This window comes from Schistocerca gregaria, unplaced genomic scaffold, assembly GCF_023897955.1.
Source record: "Schistocerca gregaria isolate iqSchGreg1 unplaced genomic scaffold, iqSchGreg1.2 ptg001368l, whole genome shotgun sequence".
Classification (NCBI taxonomy): domain Eukaryota; kingdom Metazoa; phylum Arthropoda; class Insecta; order Orthoptera; family Acrididae; genus Schistocerca; species Schistocerca gregaria.
In genome coordinates this window covers 79,427-95,212 of record NW_026062673.1, presented here as the reverse complement: position 1 = coordinate 95,212, position 15,786 = coordinate 79,427, and the positions used below count along the sequence as shown (strand labels likewise).

The following is a 15,786-nucleotide window of genomic DNA, read 5'->3' as shown; positions in this document are numbered from 1 at the left end:
ACACTAGATCGCGTGTTCTACCTGTGTAGTTACTCTCTATTCGAAAAGGGCAGTTGTTTGAGGTGCAATGGATGAGCAGCCAGTCGCAGCTGTGTCGTGCACTGTTTCTACAAAAGCGAAGAGCACTGGCACAGGTAGCGTGGCCGAGCGGTCTAAGGCGCTGGTTTAAGGCACCAGTCTCTTCGGAGGCGTGGGTTCGAATCCCACCGCTGCCACATTTTTCTGTTTTTTGTGCCATTGTGGTGTTTTCTCGTGGGGTAGAACGCAGCTCCTGTGACCGCCGTGCAGCGTCGGTAGCGTGGCCGAGCGGTCTAAGGCGCTGGTTTCAGGCACCAGTCTCCTCGGAGGCGTGGGTTCGAATCCCACCGCTGCCAATGTTTTCTGTCTCGAAAGCCGCAGCACTGATTACCCGCGACGAAAGCAGCGCAGCAAGCCGTGAGCGTCTCTTTCTTAAATTGTCGTAGCACAGTGCGCGGTGCAACGACATGATTCACAGGCGCCGTTTGGTGTCATAGTGGCTGGCGTTCGTCTCTACGAAATGAGTCCCGAGCATGCCGCTGTACAAAGTGGGAGCGTATAATTTTGTAGTTGTCGTTTAGTAGCGTGTGTATAGATTGCTGTGTTCGCTGGAGTAGCCCTTGTGCCGTTGTCCGGTGTGGTCTAGTGGCTAGGATACCTGGCTCTCACCCAGGAGGCCCGGGTTCGATTCCCGGTACCGGAAAAGCGAGCGCAATTTGTTGCTCCTCTTATGCGACTTGGCCCGACTTAGCTCGACTGACGCTTCGCTGACGCTTGCAGAAAACTACGTTAAGTACGATTCGTGGTCACAAGTGACGGCGAGAGCGATGCGACATCTGTCCACCTCTTATCGAGGCACATACCTGTGGTGAACAGAGTAGGAGGACTGCAAGACACTGCCACGGGGGTTGAATGCAGCTAACCACACTGCTTAGTGTCCTTACATCGCAGACACGTTCGTTTGCCAGTATACATATAATGGAGACCGCGTCTGACACAGTGGTGTGTGGGCCGAGCTTTGCTGTGCATTGCAACATGCAGTCGCGAGGACTGCCCTCGGCGGTGCTTCCGTGGCCGTGATCGTCTAGTGGTTAGGACATTGCGTTGTGGCCGCAATAACCCAGGTTCGAATCCTGGTCACGGCAATTTTTAAAGTTTTGCCTTGGTGTCGCTGCAGTGACGGTTGTGACTCAGTGTTTGAAATCACGGTGCCCTCTTGATTTTTCACTCATGTTCCGCAGGCTGCAGGTGGCACTACCAATTCTTTATCAACACGCAATGCCGCCACACGAGAGCGCGGGCAGCTACCTGTGTAGTTACTCTCTATTCGAAAAGGGCAGTTGTTTGAGGTGCAATGGATGAGCAGCCAGTCGCAGCTGTGTCGTGCACTGTTTCTACAAAAGCGAAGAGCACTGGCACAGGTAGCGTGGCCGAGCGGTCTAAGGCGCTGGTTTAAGGCACCAGTCTCTTCGGAGGCGTGGGTTCGAATCCCACCGCTGCCACATTTTTCTGTTTTTTGTGCCATTGTGGTGTTTTCTCGTGGGGTAGAACGCAGCTCCTGTGACCGCCGTGCAGCGTCGGTAGCGTGGCCGAGCGGTCTAAGGCGCTGGTTTCAGGCACCAGTCTCCTCGGAGGCGTGGGTTCGAATCCCACCGCTGCCAATGTTTTCTGTCTCGAAAGCCGCAGCACTGATTACCCGCGACGAAAGCAGCGCAGCAAGCCGTGAGCGTCTCTTTCTTAAATTGTCGTAGCACAGTGCGCGGTGCAACGACATGATTCACAGGCGCCGTTTGGTGTCATAGTGGCTGGCGTTCGTCTCTACGAAATGAGTCCCGAGCATGCCGCTGTACAAAGTGGGAGCGTATAATTTTGTAGTTGTCGTTTAGTAGCGTGTGTATAGATTGCTGTGTTCGCTGGAGTAGCCCTTGTGCCGTTGTCCGGTGTGGTCTAGTGGCTAGGATACCTGGCTCTCACCCAGGAGGCCCGGGTTCGATTCCCGGTACCGGAAAAGCGAGCGCAATTTGTTGCTCCTCTTATGCGACTTGGCCCGACTTAGCTCGACTGACGCTTCGCTGACGCTTGCAGAAAACTACGTTAAGTACGATTCGTGGTCACAAGTGACGGCGAGAGCGATGCGACATCTGTCCACCTCTTATCGAGGCACATACCTGTGGTGAACAGAGTAGGAGGACTGCAAGACACTGCCACGGGGGTTGAATGCAGCTAACCACACTGCTTAGTGTCCTTACATCGCAGACACGTTCGTTTGCCAGTATACATATAATGGAGACCGCGTCTGACACAGTGGTGTGTGGGCCGAGCTTTGCTGTGCATTGCAACATGCAGTCGCGAGGACTGCCCTCGGCGGTGCTTCCGTGGCCGTGATCGTCTAGTGGTTAGGACATTGCGTTGTGGCCGCAATAACCCAGGTTCGAATCCTGGTCACGGCAATTTTTAAAGTTTTGCCTTGGTGTCGCTGCAGTGACGGTTGTGACTCAGTGTTTGAAATCACGGTGCCCTCTTGATTTTTCACTCATGTTCCGCAGGCTGCAGGTGGCACTACCAATTCTTTATCAACACGCAATGCCGCCACACGAGAGCGCGGGCAGCTACCTGTGTAGTTACTCTCTATTCGAAAAGGGCAGTTGTTTGAGGTGCAATGGATGAGCAGCCAGTCGCAGCTGTGTCGTGCACTGTTTCTACAAAAGCGAAGAGCACTGGCACAGGTAGCGTGGCCGAGCGGTCTAAGGCGCTGGTTTAAGGCACCAGTCTCTTCGGAGGCGTGGGTTCGAATCCCACCGCTGCCACATTTTTCTGTTTTTTGTGCCATTGTGGTGTTTTCTCGTGGGGTAGAACGCAGCTCCTGTGACCGCCGTGCAGCGTCGGTAGCGTGGCCGAGCGGTCTAAGGCGCTGGTTTCAGGCACCAGTCTCCTCGGAGGCGTGGGTTCGAATCCCACCGCTGCCAATGTTTTCTGTCTCGAAAGCCGCAGCACTGATTACCCGCGACGAAAGCAGCGCAGCAAGCCGTGAGCGTCTCTTTCTTAAATTGTCGTAGCACAGTGCGCGGTGCAACGACATGATTCACAGGCGCCGTTTGGTGTCATAGTGGCTGGCGTTCGTCTCTACGAAATGAGTCCCGAGCATGCCGCTGTACAAAGTGGGAGCGTATAATTTTGTAGTTGTCGTTTAGTAGCGTGTGTATAGATTGCTGTGTTCGCTGGAGTAGCCCTTGTGCCGTTGTCCGGTGTGGTCTAGTGGCTAGGATACCTGGCTCTCACCCAGGAGGCCCGGGTTCGATTCCCGGTACCGGAAAAGCGAGCGCAATTTGTTGCTCCTCTTATGCGACTTGGCCCGACTTAGCTCGACTGACGCTTCGCTGACGCTTGCAGAAAACTACGTTAAGTACGATTCGTGGTCACAAGTGACGGCGAGAGCGATGCGACATCTGTCCACCTCTTATCGAGGCACATACCTGTGGTGAACAGAGTAGGAGGACTGCAAGACACTGCCACGGGGGTTGAATGCAGCTAACCACACTGCTTAGTGTCCTTACATCGCAGACACGTTCGTTTGCCAGTATACATATAATGGAGACCGCGTCTGACACAGTGGTGTGTGGGCCGAGCTTTGCTGTGCATTGCAACATGCAGTCGCGAGGACTGCCCTCGGCGGTGCTTCCGTGGCCGTGATCGTCTAGTGGTTAGGACATTGCGTTGTGGCCGCAATAACCCAGGTTCGAATCCTGGTCACGGCAATTTTTAAAGTTTTGCCTTGGTGTCGCTGCAGTGACGGTTGTGACTCAGTGTTTGAAATCACGGTGCCCTCTTGATTTTTCACTCATGTTCCGCAGGCTGCAGGTGGCACTACCAATTCTTTATCAACACGCAATGCCGCCACACGAGAGCGCGGGCAGCTACCTGTGTAGTTACTCTCTATTCGAAAAGGGCAGTTGTTTGAGGTGCAATGGATGAGCAGCCAGTCGCAGCTGTGTCGTGCACTGTTTCTACAAAAGCGAAGAGCACTGGCACAGGTAGCGTGGCCGAGCGGTCTAAGGCGCTGGTTTAAGGCACCAGTCTCTTCGGAGGCGTGGGTTCGAATCCCACCGCTGCCACATTTTTCTGTTTTTTGTGCCATTGTGGTGTTTTCTCGTGGGGTAGAACGCAGCTCCTGTGACCGCCGTGCAGCGTCGGTAGCGTGGCCGAGCGGTCTAAGGCGCTGGTTTCAGGCACCAGTCTCCTCGGAGGCGTGGGTTCGAATCCCACCGCTGCCAATGTTTTCTGTCTCGAAAGCCGCAGCACTGATTACCCGCGACGAAAGCAGCGCAGCAAGCCGTGAGCGTCTCTTTCTTAAATTGTCGTAGCACAGTGCGCGGTGCAACGACATGATTCACAGGCGCCGTTTGGTGTCATAGTGGCTGGCGTTCGTCTCTACGAAATGAGTCCCGAGCATGCCGCTGTACAAAGTGGGAGCGTATAATTTTGTAGTTGTCGTTTAGTAGCGTGTGTATAGATTGCTGTGTTCGCTGGAGTAGCCCTTGTGCCGTTGTCCGGTGTGGTCTAGTGGCTAGGATACCTGGCTCTCACCCAGGAGGCCCGGGTTCGATTCCCGGTACCGGAAAAGCGAGCGCAATTTGTTGCTCCTCTTATGCGACTTGGCCCGACTTAGCTCGACTGACGCTTCGCTGACGCTTGCAGAAAACTACGTTAAGTACGATTCGTGGTCACAAGTGACGGCGAGAGCGATGCGACATCTGTCCACCTCTTATCGAGGCACATACCTGTGGTGAACAGAGTAGGAGGACTGCAAGACACTGCCACGGGGGTTGAATGCAGCTAACCACACTGCTTAGTGTCCTTACATCGCAGACACGTTCGTTTGCCAGTATACATATAATGGAGACCGCGTCTGACACAGTGGTGTGTGGGCCGAGCTTTGCTGTGCATTGCAACATGCAGTCGCGAGGACTGCCCTCGGCGGTGCTTCCGTGGCCGTGATCGTCTAGTGGTTAGGACATTGCGTTGTGGCCGCAATAACCCAGGTTCGAATCCTGGTCACGGCAATTTTTAAAGTTTTGCCTTGGTGTCGCTGCAGTGACGGTTGTGACTCAGTGTTTGAAATCACGGTGCCCTCTTGATTTTTCACTCATGTTCCGCAGGCTGCAGGTGGCACTACCAATTCTTTATCAACACGCAATGCCGCCACACGAGAGCGCGGGCAGCTACCTGTGTAGTTACTCTCTATTCGAAAAGGGCAGTTGTTTGAGGTGCAATGGATGAGCAGCCAGTCGCAGCTGTGTCGTGCACTGTTTCTACAAAAGCGAAGAGCACTGGCACAGGTAGCGTGGCCGAGCGGTCTAAGGCGCTGGTTTAAGGCACCAGTCTCTTCGGAGGCGTGGGTTCGAATCCCACCGCTGCCACATTTTTCTGTTTTTTGTGCCATTGTGGTGTTTTCTCGTGGGGTAGAACGCAGCTCCTGTGACCGCCGTGCAGCGTCGGTAGCGTGGCCGAGCGGTCTAAGGCGCTGGTTTCAGGCACCAGTCTCCTCGGAGGCGTGGGTTCGAATCCCACCGCTGCCAATGTTTTCTGTCTCGAAAGCCGCAGCACTGATTACCCGCGACGAAAGCAGCGCAGCAAGCCGTGAGCGTCTCTTTCTTAAATTGTCGTAGCACAGTGCGCGGTGCAACGACATGATTCACAGGCGCCGTTTGGTGTCATAGTGGCTGGCGTTCGTCTCTACGAAATGAGTCCCGAGCATGCCGCTGTACAAAGTGGGAGCGTATAATTTTGTAGTTGTCGTTTAGTAGCGTGTGTATAGATTGCTGTGTTCGCTGGAGTAGCCCTTGTGCCGTTGTCCGGTGTGGTCTAGTGGCTAGGATACCTGGCTCTCACCCAGGAGGCCCGGGTTCGATTCCCGGTACCGGAAAAGCGAGCGCAATTTGTTGCTCCTCTTATGCGACTTGGCCCGACTTAGCTCGACTGACGCTTCGCTGACGCTTGCAGAAAACTACGTTAAGTACGATTCGTGGTCACAAGTGACGGCGAGAGCGATGCGACATCTGTCCACCTCTTATCGAGGCACATACCTGTGGTGAACAGAGTAGGAGGACTGCAAGACACTGCCACGGGGGTTGAATGCAGCTAACCACACTGCTTAGTGTCCTTACATCGCAGACACGTTCGTTTGCCAGTATACATATAATGGAGACCGCGTCTGACACAGTGGTGTGTGGGCCGAGCTTTGCTGTGCATTGCAACATGCAGTCGCGAGGACTGCCCTCGGCGGTGCTTCCGTGGCCGTGATCGTCTAGTGGTTAGGACATTGCGTTGTGGCCGCAATAACCCAGGTTCGAATCCTGGTCACGGCAATTTTTAAAGTTTTGCCTTGGTGTCGCTGCAGTGACGGTTGTGACTCAGTGTTTGAAATCACGGTGCCCTCTTGATTTTTCACTCATGTTCCGCAGGCTGCAGGTGGCACTACCAATTCTTTATCAACACGCAATGCCGCCACACGAGAGCGCGGGCAGCTACCTGTGTAGTTACTCTCTATTCGAAAAGGGCAGTTGTTTGAGGTGCAATGGATGAGCAGCCAGTCGCAGCTGTGTCGTGCACTGTTTCTACAAAAGCGAAGAGCACTGGCACAGGTAGCGTGGCCGAGCGGTCTAAGGCGCTGGTTTAAGGCACCAGTCTCTTCGGAGGCGTGGGTTCGAATCCCACCGCTGCCACATTTTTCTGTTTTTTGTGCCATTGTGGTGTTTTCTCGTGGGGTAGAACGCAGCTCCTGTGACCGCCGTGCAGCGTCGGTAGCGTGGCCGAGCGGTCTAAGGCGCTGGTTTCAGGCACCAGTCTCCTCGGAGGCGTGGGTTCGAATCCCACCGCTGCCAATGTTTTCTGTCTCGAAAGCCGCAGCACTGATTACCCGCGACGAAAGCAGCGCAGCAAGCCGTGAGCGTCTCTTTCTTAAATTGTCGTAGCACAGTGCGCGGTGCAACGACATGATTCACAGGCGCCGTTTGGTGTCATAGTGGCTGGCGTTCGTCTCTACGAAATGAGTCCCGAGCATGCCGCTGTACAAAGTGGGAGCGTATAATTTTGTAGTTGTCGTTTAGTAGCGTGTGTATAGATTGCTGTGTTCGCTGGAGTAGCCCTTGTGCCGTTGTCCGGTGTGGTCTAGTGGCTAGGATACCTGGCTCTCACCCAGGAGGCCCGGGTTCGATTCCCGGTACCGGAAAAGCGAGCGCAATTTGTTGCTCCTCTTATGCGACTTGGCCCGACTTAGCTCGACTGACGCTTCGCTGACGCTTGCAGAAAACTACGTTAAGTACGATTCGTGGTCACAAGTGACGGCGAGAGCGATGCGACATCTGTCCACCTCTTATCGAGGCACATACCTGTGGTGAACAGAGTAGGAGGACTGCAAGACACTGCCACGGGGGTTGAATGCAGCTAACCACACTGCTTAGTGTCCTTACATCGCAGACACGTTCGTTTGCCAGTATACATATAATGGAGACCGCGTCTGACACAGTGGTGTGTGGGCCGAGCTTTGCTGTGCATTGCAACATGCAGTCGCGAGGACTGCCCTCGGCGGTGCTTCCGTGGCCGTGATCGTCTAGTGGTTAGGACATTGCGTTGTGGCCGCAATAACCCAGGTTCGAATCCTGGTCACGGCAATTTTTAAAGTTTTGCCTTGGTGTCGCTGCAGTGACGGTTGTGACTCAGTGTTTGAAATCACGGTGCCCTCTTGATTTTTCACTCATGTTCCGCAGGCTGCAGGTGGCACTACCAATTCTTTATCAACACGCAATGCCGCCACACGAGAGCGCGGGCAGCTACCTGTGTAGTTACTCTCTATTCGAAAAGGGCAGTTGTTTGAGGTGCAATGGATGAGCAGCCAGTCGCAGCTGTGTCGTGCACTGTTTCTACAAAAGCGAAGAGCACTGGCACAGGTAGCGTGGCCGAGCGGTCTAAGGCGCTGGTTTAAGGCACCAGTCTCTTCGGAGGCGTGGGTTCGAATCCCACCGCTGCCACATTTTTCTGTTTTTTGTGCCATTGTGGTGTTTTCTCGTGGGGTAGAACGCAGCTCCTGTGACCGCCGTGCAGCGTCGGTAGCGTGGCCGAGCGGTCTAAGGCGCTGGTTTCAGGCACCAGTCTCCTCGGAGGCGTGGGTTCGAATCCCACCGCTGCCAATGTTTTCTGTCTCGAAAGCCGCAGCACTGATTACCCGCGACGAAAGCAGCGCAGCAAGCCGTGAGCGTCTCTTTCTTAAATTGTCGTAGCACAGTGCGCGGTGCAACGACATGATTCACAGGCGCCGTTTGGTGTCATAGTGGCTGGCGTTCGTCTCTACGAAATGAGTCCCGAGCATGCCGCTGTACAAAGTGGGAGCGTATAATTTTGTAGTTGTCGTTTAGTAGCGTGTGTATAGATTGCTGTGTTCGCTGGAGTAGCCCTTGTGCCGTTGTCCGGTGTGGTCTAGTGGCTAGGATACCTGGCTCTCACCCAGGAGGCCCGGGTTCGATTCCCGGTACCGGAAAAGCGAGCGCAATTTGTTGCTCCTCTTATGCGACTTGGCCCGACTTAGCTCGACTGACGCTTCGCTGACGCTTGCAGAAAACTACGTTAAGTACGATTCGTGGTCACAAGTGACGGCGAGAGCGATGCGACATCTGTCCACCTCTTATCGAGGCACATACCTGTGGTGAACAGAGTAGGAGGACTGCAAGACACTGCCACGGGGGTTGAATGCAGCTAACCACACTGCTTAGTGTCCTTACATCGCAGACACGTTCGTTTGCCAGTATACATATAATGGAGACCGCGTCTGACACAGTGGTGTGTGGGCCGAGCTTTGCTGTGCATTGCAACATGCAGTCGCGAGGACTGCCCTCGGCGGTGCTTCCGTGGCCGTGATCGTCTAGTGGTTAGGACATTGCGTTGTGGCCGCAATAACCCAGGTTCGAATCCTGGTCACGGCAATTTTTAAAGTTTTGCCTTGGTGTCGCTGCAGTGACGGTTGTGACTCAGTGTTTGAAATCACGGTGCCCTCTTGATTTTTCACTCATGTTCCGCAGGCTGCAGGTGGCACTACCAATTCTTTATCAACACGCAATGCCGCCACACGAGAGCGCGGGCAGCTACCTGTGTAGTTACTCTCTATTCGAAAAGGGCAGTTGTTTGAGGTGCAATGGATGAGCAGCCAGTCGCAGCTGTGTCGTGCACTGTTTCTACAAAAGCGAAGAGCACTGGCACAGGTAGCGTGGCCGAGCGGTCTAAGGCGCTGGTTTAAGGCACCAGTCTCTTCGGAGGCGTGGGTTCGAATCCCACCGCTGCCACATTTTTCTGTTTTTTGTGCCATTGTGGTGTTTTCTCGTGGGGTAGAACGCAGCTCCTGTGACCGCCGTGCAGCGTCGGTAGCGTGGCCGAGCGGTCTAAGGCGCTGGTTTCAGGCACCAGTCTCCTCGGAGGCGTGGGTTCGAATCCCACCGCTGCCAATGTTTTCTGTCTCGAAAGCCGCAGCACTGATTACCCGCGACGAAAGCAGCGCAGCAAGCCGTGAGCGTCTCTTTCTTAAATTGTCGTAGCACAGTGCGCGGTGCAACGACATGATTCACAGGCGCCGTTTGGTGTCATAGTGGCTGGCGTTCGTCTCTACGAAATGAGTCCCGAGCATGCCGCTGTACAAAGTGGGAGCGTATAATTTTGTAGTTGTCGTTTAGTAGCGTGTGTATAGATTGCTGTGTTCGCTGGAGTAGCCCTTGTGCCGTTGTCCGGTGTGGTCTAGTGGCTAGGATACCTGGCTCTCACCCAGGAGGCCCGGGTTCGATTCCCGGTACCGGAAAAGCGAGCGCAATTTGTTGCTCCTCTTATGCGACTTGGCCCGACTTAGCTCGACTGACGCTTCGCTGACGCTTGCAGAAAACTACGTTAAGTACGATTCGTGGTCACAAGTGACGGCGAGAGCGATGCGACATCTGTCCACCTCTTATCGAGGCACATACCTGTGGTGAACAGAGTAGGAGGACTGCAAGACACTGCCACGGGGGTTGAATGCAGCTAACCACACTGCTTAGTGTCCTTACATCGCAGACACGTTCGTTTGCCAGTATACATATAATGGAGACCGCGTCTGACACAGTGGTGTGTGGGCCGAGCTTTGCTGTGCATTGCAACATGCAGTCGCGAGGACTGCCCTCGGCGGTGCTTCCGTGGCCGTGATCGTCTAGTGGTTAGGACATTGCGTTGTGGCCGCAATAACCCAGGTTCGAATCCTGGTCACGGCAATTTTTAAAGTTTTGCCTTGGTGTCGCTGCAGTGACGGTTGTGACTCAGTGTTTGAAATCACGGTGCCCTCTTGATTTTTCACTCATGTTCCGCAGGCTGCAGGTGGCACTACCAATTCTTTATCAACACGCAATGCCGCCACACGAGAGCGCGGGCAGCTACCTGTGTAGTTACTCTCTATTCGAAAAGGGCAGTTGTTTGAGGTGCAATGGATGAGCAGCCAGTCGCAGCTGTGTCGTGCACTGTTTCTACAAAAGCGAAGAGCACTGGCACAGGTAGCGTGGCCGAGCGGTCTAAGGCGCTGGTTTAAGGCACCAGTCTCTTCGGAGGCGTGGGTTCGAATCCCACCGCTGCCACATTTTTCTGTTTTTTGTGCCATTGTGGTGTTTTCTCGTGGGGTAGAACGCAGCTCCTGTGACCGCCGTGCAGCGTCGGTAGCGTGGCCGAGCGGTCTAAGGCGCTGGTTTCAGGCACCAGTCTCCTCGGAGGCGTGGGTTCGAATCCCACCGCTGCCAATGTTTTCTGTCTCGAAAGCCGCAGCACTGATTACCCGCGACGAAAGCAGCGCAGCAAGCCGTGAGCGTCTCTTTCTTAAATTGTCGTAGCACAGTGCGCGGTGCAACGACATGATTCACAGGCGCCGTTTGGTGTCATAGTGGCTGGCGTTCGTCTCTACGAAATGAGTCCCGAGCATGCCGCTGTACAAAGTGGGAGCGTATAATTTTGTAGTTGTCGTTTAGTAGCGTGTGTATAGATTGCTGTGTTCGCTGGAGTAGCCCTTGTGCCGTTGTCCGGTGTGGTCTAGTGGCTAGGATACCTGGCTCTCACCCAGGAGGCCCGGGTTCGATTCCCGGTACCGGAAAAGCGAGCGCAATTTGTTGCTCCTCTTATGCGACTTGGCCCGACTTAGCTCGACTGACGCTTCGCTGACGCTTGCAGAAAACTACGTTAAGTACGATTCGTGGTCACAAGTGACGGCGAGAGCGATGCGACATCTGTCCACCTCTTATCGAGGCACATACCTGTGGTGAACAGAGTAGGAGGACTGCAAGACACTGCCACGGGGGTTGAATGCAGCTAACCACACTGCTTAGTGTCCTTACATCGCAGACACGTTCGTTTGCCAGTATACATATAATGGAGACCGCGTCTGACACAGTGGTGTGTGGGCCGAGCTTTGCTGTGCATTGCAACATGCAGTCGCGAGGACTGCCCTCGGCGGTGCTTCCGTGGCCGTGATCGTCTAGTGGTTAGGACATTGCGTTGTGGCCGCAATAACCCAGGTTCGAATCCTGGTCACGGCAATTTTTAAAGTTTTGCCTTGGTGTCGCTGCAGTGACGGTTGTGACTCAGTGTTTGAAATCACGGTGCCCTCTTGATTTTTCACTCATGTTCCGCAGGCTGCAGGTGGCACTACCAATTCTTTATCAACACGCAATGCCGCCACACGAGAGCGCGGGCAGCTACCTGTGTAGTTACTCTCTATTCGAAAAGGGCAGTTGTTTGAGGTGCAATGGATGAGCAGCCAGTCGCAGCTGTGTCGTGCACTGTTTCTACAAAAGCGAAGAGCACTGGCACAGGTAGCGTGGCCGAGCGGTCTAAGGCGCTGGTTTAAGGCACCAGTCTCTTCGGAGGCGTGGGTTCGAATCCCACCGCTGCCACATTTTTCTGTTTTTTGTGCCATTGTGGTGTTTTCTCGTGGGGTAGAACGCAGCTCCTGTGACCGCCGTGCAGCGTCGGTAGCGTGGCCGAGCGGTCTAAGGCGCTGGTTTCAGGCACCAGTCTCCTCGGAGGCGTGGGTTCGAATCCCACCGCTGCCAATGTTTTCTGTCTCGAAAGCCGCAGCACTGATTACCCGCGACGAAAGCAGCGCAGCAAGCCGTGAGCGTCTCTTTCTTAAATTGTCGTAGCACAGTGCGCGGTGCAACGACATGATTCACAGGCGCCGTTTGGTGTCATAGTGGCTGGCGTTCGTCTCTACGAAATGAGTCCCGAGCATGCCGCTGTACAAAGTGGGAGCGTATAATTTTGTAGTTGTCGTTTAGTAGCGTGTGTATAGATTGCTGTGTTCGCTGGAGTAGCCCTTGTGCCGTTGTCCGGTGTGGTCTAGTGGCTAGGATACCTGGCTCTCACCCAGGAGGCCCGGGTTCGATTCCCGGTACCGGAAAAGCGAGCGCAATTTGTTGCTCCTCTTATGCGACTTGGCCCGACTTAGCTCGACTGACGCTTCGCTGACGCTTGCAGAAAACTACGTTAAGTACGATTCGTGGTCACAAGTGACGGCGAGAGCGATGCGACATCTGTCCACCTCTTATCGAGGCACATACCTGTGGTGAACAGAGTAGGAGGACTGCAAGACACTGCCACGGGGGTTGAATGCAGCTAACCACACTGCTTAGTGTCCTTACATCGCAGACACGTTCGTTTGCCAGTATACATATAATGGAGACCGCGTCTGACACAGTGGTGTGTGGGCCGAGCTTTGCTGTGCATTGCAACATGCAGTCGCGAGGACTGCCCTCGGCGGTGCTTCCGTGGCCGTGATCGTCTAGTGGTTAGGACATTGCGTTGTGGCCGCAATAACCCAGGTTCGAATCCTGGTCACGGCAATTTTTAAAGTTTTGCCTTGGTGTCGCTGCAGTGACGGTTGTGACTCAGTGTTTGAAATCACGGTGCCCTCTTGATTTTTCACTCATGTTCCGCAGGCTGCAGGTGGCACTACCAATTCTTTATCAACACGCAATGCCGCCACACGAGAGCGCGGGCAGCTACCTGTGTAGTTACTCTCTATTCGAAAAGGGCAGTTGTTTGAGGTGCAATGGATGAGCAGCCAGTCGCAGCTGTGTCGTGCACTGTTTCTACAAAAGCGAAGAGCACTGGCACAGGTAGCGTGGCCGAGCGGTCTAAGGCGCTGGTTTAAGGCACCAGTCTCTTCGGAGGCGTGGGTTCGAATCCCACCGCTGCCACATTTTTCTGTTTTTTGTGCCATTGTGGTGTTTTCTCGTGGGGTAGAACGCAGCTCCTGTGACCGCCGTGCAGCGTCGGTAGCGTGACCGAGCGGTCTAAGGCGCTGGTTTCAGGCACCAGTCTCCTCGGAGGCGTGGGTTCGAATCCCACCGCTGCCAATGTTTTCTGTCTCGAAAGCCGCAGCACTGATTACCCGCGACGAAAGCAGCGCAGCAAGCCGTGAGCGTCTCTTTCTTAAATTGTCGTAGCACAGTGCGCGGTGCAACGACATGATTCACAGGCGCCGTTTGGTGTCATAGTGGCTGGCGTTCGTCTCTACGAAATGAGTCCCGAGCATGCCGCTGTACAAAGTGGGAGCGTATAATTTTGTAGTTGTCGTTTAGTAGCGTGTGTATAGATTGCTGTGTTCGCTGGAGTAGCCCTTGTGCCGTTGTCCGGTGTGGTCTAGTGGCTAGGATACCTGGCTCTCACCCAGGAGGCCCGGGTTCGATTCCCGGTACCGGAAAAGCGAGCGCAATTTGTTGCTCCTCTTATGCGACTTGGCCCGACTTAGCTCGACTGACGCTTCGCTGACGCTTGCAGAAAACTACGTTAAGTACGATTCGTGGTCACAAGTGACGGCGAGAGCGATGCGACATCTGTCCACCTCTTATCGAGGCACATACCTGTGGTGAACAGAGTAGGAGGACTGCAAGACACTGCCACGGGGGTTGAATGCAGCTAACCACACTGCTTAGTGTCCTTACATCGCAGACACGTTCGTTTGCCAGTATACATATAATGGAGACCGCGTCTGACACAGTGGTGTGTGGGCCGAGCTTTGCTGTGCATTGCAACATGCAGTCGCGAGGACTGCCCTCGGCGGTGCTTCCGTGGCCGTGATCGTCTAGTGGTTAGGACATTGCGTTGTGGCCGCAATAACCCAGGTTCGAATCCTGGTCACGGCAATTTTTAAAGTTTTGCCTTGGTGTCGCTGCAGTGACGGTTGTGACTCAGTGTTTGAAATCACGGTGCCCTCTTGATTTTTCACTCATGTTCCGCAGGCTGCAGGTGGCACTACCAATTCTTTATCAACACGCAATGCCGCCACACGAGAGCGCGGGCAGCTACCTGTGTAGTTACTCTCTATTCGAAAAGGGCAGTTGTTTGAGGTGCAATGGATGAGCAGCCAGTCGCAGCTGTGTCGTGCACTGTTTCTACAAAAGCGAAGAGCACTGGCACAGGTAGCGTGGCCGAGCGGTCTAAGGCGCTGGTTTAAGGCACCAGTCTCTTCGGAGGCGTGGGTTCGAATCCCACCGCTGCCACATTTTTCTGTTTTTTGTGCCATTGTGGTGTTTTCTCGTGGGGTAGAACGCAGCTCCTGTGACCGCCGTGCAGCGTCGGTAGCGTGGCCGAGCGGTCTAAGGCGCTGGTTTCAGGCACCAGTCTCCTCGGAGGCGTGGGTTCGAATCCCACCGCTGCCAATGTTTTCTGTCTCGAAAGCCGCAGCACTGATTACCCGCGACGAAAGCAGCGCAGCAAGCCGTGAGCGTCTCTTTCTTAAATGGTCGTAGCACAGTGCGCGGTGCAACGACATGATTCACAGGCGCCGTTTGGTGTCATAGTGGCTGGCGTTCGTCTCTACGAAATGAGTCCCGAGCATGCCGCTGTACAAAGTGGGAGCGTATAATTTTGTAGTTGTCGTTTAGTAGCGTGTGTATAGATTACTGTGTTCGCTGGAGTAGCCCTTGTGCCGTTGTCCGGTGTGGTCTAGTGGCTAGGATACCTGGCTCTCACCCAGGAGGCCCGGGTTCGATTCCCGGTACCGGAAAAGCGAGCGCAATTTGTTGCTCCTCTTATGCGACTTGGCCCGACTTAGCTCGACTGACGCTTCGCTGACGCTTGCAGAAAACTACGTTAAGTACGATTCGTGGTCACAAGTGACGGCGAGAGCGATGCGACATCTGTCCACCTCTTATCGAGGCACATACCTGTGGTGAACAGAGTAGGAGGACTGCAAGACACTGCCACGGGGGTTGAATGCAGCTAACCACACTGCTTAGTGTCCTTACATCGCAGACACGTTCGTTTGCCAGTATACATATAATGGAGACCGCGTCTGACACAGTGGTGTGTGGGCCGAGCTTTGCTGTGCATTGCAACATGCAGTCGCGAGGACTGCCCTCGGCGGTGCTTCCGTGGCCGTGATCGTCTAGTGGTTAGGACATTGCGTTGTGGCCGCCATAACCCAGGTTCGAATCCTGGTCACGGCAATTTTTAAAGTTTTGCCTTGGTGTCGCTGCAGTGACGGTTGTGACTCAGTGTTTGAAATCACGGTGCCCTCTTGATTTTTCACTCATGTTCCGCAGGCTGCAGGTGGCACTACCAATTCTTTATCAACACGCAATGCCGCCACACGAGAGCGCGGGCAGCTACCTGTGTAGTTACTCTCTATTCGAAAAGGGCAGTTGTTTGAGGTGCAATGGATGAGCAGCCAGTCGCAGCTGTGTCGTGCACTGTTTCTACAAAAGCGAAGAGCAC

The 15,786-nt window shown here is 54.4% G+C and overlaps 48 non-coding genes across 48 annotated transcripts; all 48 read left to right on the top strand.

Moving 5' to 3' along the window:
* The first annotated feature begins 133 nt into the window (after nucleotides 1–133).
* On the top strand, nucleotides 134–215 carry Trnal-aag (transfer RNA leucine (anticodon AAG)). Its single transcript has one exon. It is a non-coding gene; the product is annotated as a tRNA-Leu (tRNA).
* Nucleotides 216–292: 77 nt separating this feature from the next.
* Nucleotides 293–374, top strand: Trnal-cag (transfer RNA leucine (anticodon CAG)). The gene has a single exon. It is a non-coding gene; the product is annotated as a tRNA-Leu (tRNA).
* A 275-nt stretch (nucleotides 375–649) lies between these two features.
* Trnae-cuc (transfer RNA glutamic acid (anticodon CUC)) lies at nucleotides 650–721 on the top strand. The gene has a single exon. It is a non-coding gene; the product is annotated as a tRNA-Glu (tRNA).
* A 370-nt stretch (nucleotides 722–1,091) lies between these two features.
* Trnah-gug (transfer RNA histidin (anticodon GUG)) lies at nucleotides 1,092–1,163 on the top strand. Its single transcript has one exon. It is a non-coding gene; the product is annotated as a tRNA-His (tRNA).
* A 275-nt stretch (nucleotides 1,164–1,438) lies between these two features.
* On the top strand, nucleotides 1,439–1,520 carry Trnal-aag (transfer RNA leucine (anticodon AAG)). The gene has a single exon. It is a non-coding gene; the product is annotated as a tRNA-Leu (tRNA).
* Nucleotides 1,521–1,597: 77 nt separating this feature from the next.
* Nucleotides 1,598–1,679, top strand: Trnal-cag (transfer RNA leucine (anticodon CAG)). Its single transcript has one exon. It is a non-coding gene; the product is annotated as a tRNA-Leu (tRNA).
* Nucleotides 1,680–1,954: 275 nt separating this feature from the next.
* Trnae-cuc (transfer RNA glutamic acid (anticodon CUC)) lies at nucleotides 1,955–2,026 on the top strand. The gene has a single exon. It is a non-coding gene; the product is annotated as a tRNA-Glu (tRNA).
* Nucleotides 2,027–2,396: 370 nt separating this feature from the next.
* Nucleotides 2,397–2,468, top strand: Trnah-gug (transfer RNA histidin (anticodon GUG)). Its single transcript has one exon. It is a non-coding gene; the product is annotated as a tRNA-His (tRNA).
* Nucleotides 2,469–2,743: 275 nt separating this feature from the next.
* Trnal-aag (transfer RNA leucine (anticodon AAG)) lies at nucleotides 2,744–2,825 on the top strand. The gene has a single exon. It is a non-coding gene; the product is annotated as a tRNA-Leu (tRNA).
* A 77-nt stretch (nucleotides 2,826–2,902) lies between these two features.
* Nucleotides 2,903–2,984, top strand: Trnal-cag (transfer RNA leucine (anticodon CAG)). The gene has a single exon. It is a non-coding gene; the product is annotated as a tRNA-Leu (tRNA).
* A 275-nt stretch (nucleotides 2,985–3,259) lies between these two features.
* Nucleotides 3,260–3,331, top strand: Trnae-cuc (transfer RNA glutamic acid (anticodon CUC)). Its single transcript has one exon. It is a non-coding gene; the product is annotated as a tRNA-Glu (tRNA).
* A 370-nt stretch (nucleotides 3,332–3,701) lies between these two features.
* On the top strand, nucleotides 3,702–3,773 carry Trnah-gug (transfer RNA histidin (anticodon GUG)). Its single transcript has one exon. It is a non-coding gene; the product is annotated as a tRNA-His (tRNA).
* A 275-nt stretch (nucleotides 3,774–4,048) lies between these two features.
* On the top strand, nucleotides 4,049–4,130 carry Trnal-aag (transfer RNA leucine (anticodon AAG)). The gene has a single exon. It is a non-coding gene; the product is annotated as a tRNA-Leu (tRNA).
* A 77-nt stretch (nucleotides 4,131–4,207) lies between these two features.
* Nucleotides 4,208–4,289, top strand: Trnal-cag (transfer RNA leucine (anticodon CAG)). Its single transcript has one exon. It is a non-coding gene; the product is annotated as a tRNA-Leu (tRNA).
* Nucleotides 4,290–4,564: 275 nt separating this feature from the next.
* Nucleotides 4,565–4,636, top strand: Trnae-cuc (transfer RNA glutamic acid (anticodon CUC)). The gene has a single exon. It is a non-coding gene; the product is annotated as a tRNA-Glu (tRNA).
* Nucleotides 4,637–5,006: 370 nt separating this feature from the next.
* Trnah-gug (transfer RNA histidin (anticodon GUG)) lies at nucleotides 5,007–5,078 on the top strand. Its single transcript has one exon. It is a non-coding gene; the product is annotated as a tRNA-His (tRNA).
* Nucleotides 5,079–5,353: 275 nt separating this feature from the next.
* Nucleotides 5,354–5,435, top strand: Trnal-aag (transfer RNA leucine (anticodon AAG)). The gene has a single exon. It is a non-coding gene; the product is annotated as a tRNA-Leu (tRNA).
* Nucleotides 5,436–5,512: 77 nt separating this feature from the next.
* Trnal-cag (transfer RNA leucine (anticodon CAG)) lies at nucleotides 5,513–5,594 on the top strand. The gene has a single exon. It is a non-coding gene; the product is annotated as a tRNA-Leu (tRNA).
* A 275-nt stretch (nucleotides 5,595–5,869) lies between these two features.
* On the top strand, nucleotides 5,870–5,941 carry Trnae-cuc (transfer RNA glutamic acid (anticodon CUC)). Its single transcript has one exon. It is a non-coding gene; the product is annotated as a tRNA-Glu (tRNA).
* Nucleotides 5,942–6,311: 370 nt separating this feature from the next.
* Nucleotides 6,312–6,383, top strand: Trnah-gug (transfer RNA histidin (anticodon GUG)). Its single transcript has one exon. It is a non-coding gene; the product is annotated as a tRNA-His (tRNA).
* A 275-nt stretch (nucleotides 6,384–6,658) lies between these two features.
* Trnal-aag (transfer RNA leucine (anticodon AAG)) lies at nucleotides 6,659–6,740 on the top strand. The gene has a single exon. It is a non-coding gene; the product is annotated as a tRNA-Leu (tRNA).
* A 77-nt stretch (nucleotides 6,741–6,817) lies between these two features.
* Trnal-cag (transfer RNA leucine (anticodon CAG)) lies at nucleotides 6,818–6,899 on the top strand. The gene has a single exon. It is a non-coding gene; the product is annotated as a tRNA-Leu (tRNA).
* A 275-nt stretch (nucleotides 6,900–7,174) lies between these two features.
* Nucleotides 7,175–7,246, top strand: Trnae-cuc (transfer RNA glutamic acid (anticodon CUC)). Its single transcript has one exon. It is a non-coding gene; the product is annotated as a tRNA-Glu (tRNA).
* A 370-nt stretch (nucleotides 7,247–7,616) lies between these two features.
* Nucleotides 7,617–7,688, top strand: Trnah-gug (transfer RNA histidin (anticodon GUG)). Its single transcript has one exon. It is a non-coding gene; the product is annotated as a tRNA-His (tRNA).
* Nucleotides 7,689–7,963: 275 nt separating this feature from the next.
* Trnal-aag (transfer RNA leucine (anticodon AAG)) lies at nucleotides 7,964–8,045 on the top strand. Its single transcript has one exon. It is a non-coding gene; the product is annotated as a tRNA-Leu (tRNA).
* A 77-nt stretch (nucleotides 8,046–8,122) lies between these two features.
* Trnal-cag (transfer RNA leucine (anticodon CAG)) lies at nucleotides 8,123–8,204 on the top strand. The gene has a single exon. It is a non-coding gene; the product is annotated as a tRNA-Leu (tRNA).
* Nucleotides 8,205–8,479: 275 nt separating this feature from the next.
* On the top strand, nucleotides 8,480–8,551 carry Trnae-cuc (transfer RNA glutamic acid (anticodon CUC)). Its single transcript has one exon. It is a non-coding gene; the product is annotated as a tRNA-Glu (tRNA).
* Nucleotides 8,552–8,921: 370 nt separating this feature from the next.
* Nucleotides 8,922–8,993, top strand: Trnah-gug (transfer RNA histidin (anticodon GUG)). Its single transcript has one exon. It is a non-coding gene; the product is annotated as a tRNA-His (tRNA).
* Nucleotides 8,994–9,268: 275 nt separating this feature from the next.
* Nucleotides 9,269–9,350, top strand: Trnal-aag (transfer RNA leucine (anticodon AAG)). Its single transcript has one exon. It is a non-coding gene; the product is annotated as a tRNA-Leu (tRNA).
* A 77-nt stretch (nucleotides 9,351–9,427) lies between these two features.
* Trnal-cag (transfer RNA leucine (anticodon CAG)) lies at nucleotides 9,428–9,509 on the top strand. Its single transcript has one exon. It is a non-coding gene; the product is annotated as a tRNA-Leu (tRNA).
* A 275-nt stretch (nucleotides 9,510–9,784) lies between these two features.
* Trnae-cuc (transfer RNA glutamic acid (anticodon CUC)) lies at nucleotides 9,785–9,856 on the top strand. Its single transcript has one exon. It is a non-coding gene; the product is annotated as a tRNA-Glu (tRNA).
* Nucleotides 9,857–10,226: 370 nt separating this feature from the next.
* Nucleotides 10,227–10,298, top strand: Trnah-gug (transfer RNA histidin (anticodon GUG)). Its single transcript has one exon. It is a non-coding gene; the product is annotated as a tRNA-His (tRNA).
* A 275-nt stretch (nucleotides 10,299–10,573) lies between these two features.
* Nucleotides 10,574–10,655, top strand: Trnal-aag (transfer RNA leucine (anticodon AAG)). Its single transcript has one exon. It is a non-coding gene; the product is annotated as a tRNA-Leu (tRNA).
* A 77-nt stretch (nucleotides 10,656–10,732) lies between these two features.
* Nucleotides 10,733–10,814, top strand: Trnal-cag (transfer RNA leucine (anticodon CAG)). The gene has a single exon. It is a non-coding gene; the product is annotated as a tRNA-Leu (tRNA).
* A 275-nt stretch (nucleotides 10,815–11,089) lies between these two features.
* Trnae-cuc (transfer RNA glutamic acid (anticodon CUC)) lies at nucleotides 11,090–11,161 on the top strand. The gene has a single exon. It is a non-coding gene; the product is annotated as a tRNA-Glu (tRNA).
* A 370-nt stretch (nucleotides 11,162–11,531) lies between these two features.
* Nucleotides 11,532–11,603, top strand: Trnah-gug (transfer RNA histidin (anticodon GUG)). The gene has a single exon. It is a non-coding gene; the product is annotated as a tRNA-His (tRNA).
* Nucleotides 11,604–11,878: 275 nt separating this feature from the next.
* Nucleotides 11,879–11,960, top strand: Trnal-aag (transfer RNA leucine (anticodon AAG)). The gene has a single exon. It is a non-coding gene; the product is annotated as a tRNA-Leu (tRNA).
* A 77-nt stretch (nucleotides 11,961–12,037) lies between these two features.
* Trnal-cag (transfer RNA leucine (anticodon CAG)) lies at nucleotides 12,038–12,119 on the top strand. The gene has a single exon. It is a non-coding gene; the product is annotated as a tRNA-Leu (tRNA).
* A 275-nt stretch (nucleotides 12,120–12,394) lies between these two features.
* Trnae-cuc (transfer RNA glutamic acid (anticodon CUC)) lies at nucleotides 12,395–12,466 on the top strand. The gene has a single exon. It is a non-coding gene; the product is annotated as a tRNA-Glu (tRNA).
* A 370-nt stretch (nucleotides 12,467–12,836) lies between these two features.
* On the top strand, nucleotides 12,837–12,908 carry Trnah-gug (transfer RNA histidin (anticodon GUG)). Its single transcript has one exon. It is a non-coding gene; the product is annotated as a tRNA-His (tRNA).
* A 275-nt stretch (nucleotides 12,909–13,183) lies between these two features.
* On the top strand, nucleotides 13,184–13,265 carry Trnal-aag (transfer RNA leucine (anticodon AAG)). The gene has a single exon. It is a non-coding gene; the product is annotated as a tRNA-Leu (tRNA).
* A 77-nt stretch (nucleotides 13,266–13,342) lies between these two features.
* Trnal-cag (transfer RNA leucine (anticodon CAG)) lies at nucleotides 13,343–13,424 on the top strand. The gene has a single exon. It is a non-coding gene; the product is annotated as a tRNA-Leu (tRNA).
* Nucleotides 13,425–13,699: 275 nt separating this feature from the next.
* Trnae-cuc (transfer RNA glutamic acid (anticodon CUC)) lies at nucleotides 13,700–13,771 on the top strand. The gene has a single exon. It is a non-coding gene; the product is annotated as a tRNA-Glu (tRNA).
* Nucleotides 13,772–14,141: 370 nt separating this feature from the next.
* On the top strand, nucleotides 14,142–14,213 carry Trnah-gug (transfer RNA histidin (anticodon GUG)). The gene has a single exon. It is a non-coding gene; the product is annotated as a tRNA-His (tRNA).
* A 275-nt stretch (nucleotides 14,214–14,488) lies between these two features.
* Nucleotides 14,489–14,570, top strand: Trnal-aag (transfer RNA leucine (anticodon AAG)). The gene has a single exon. It is a non-coding gene; the product is annotated as a tRNA-Leu (tRNA).
* A 77-nt stretch (nucleotides 14,571–14,647) lies between these two features.
* Nucleotides 14,648–14,729, top strand: Trnal-cag (transfer RNA leucine (anticodon CAG)). The gene has a single exon. It is a non-coding gene; the product is annotated as a tRNA-Leu (tRNA).
* A 275-nt stretch (nucleotides 14,730–15,004) lies between these two features.
* Nucleotides 15,005–15,076, top strand: Trnae-cuc (transfer RNA glutamic acid (anticodon CUC)). The gene has a single exon. It is a non-coding gene; the product is annotated as a tRNA-Glu (tRNA).
* Nucleotides 15,077–15,446: 370 nt separating this feature from the next.
* Nucleotides 15,447–15,518, top strand: Trnah-gug (transfer RNA histidin (anticodon GUG)). The gene has a single exon. It is a non-coding gene; the product is annotated as a tRNA-His (tRNA).
* The last annotated feature ends 268 nt before the right edge of the window (nucleotides 15,519–15,786 follow it).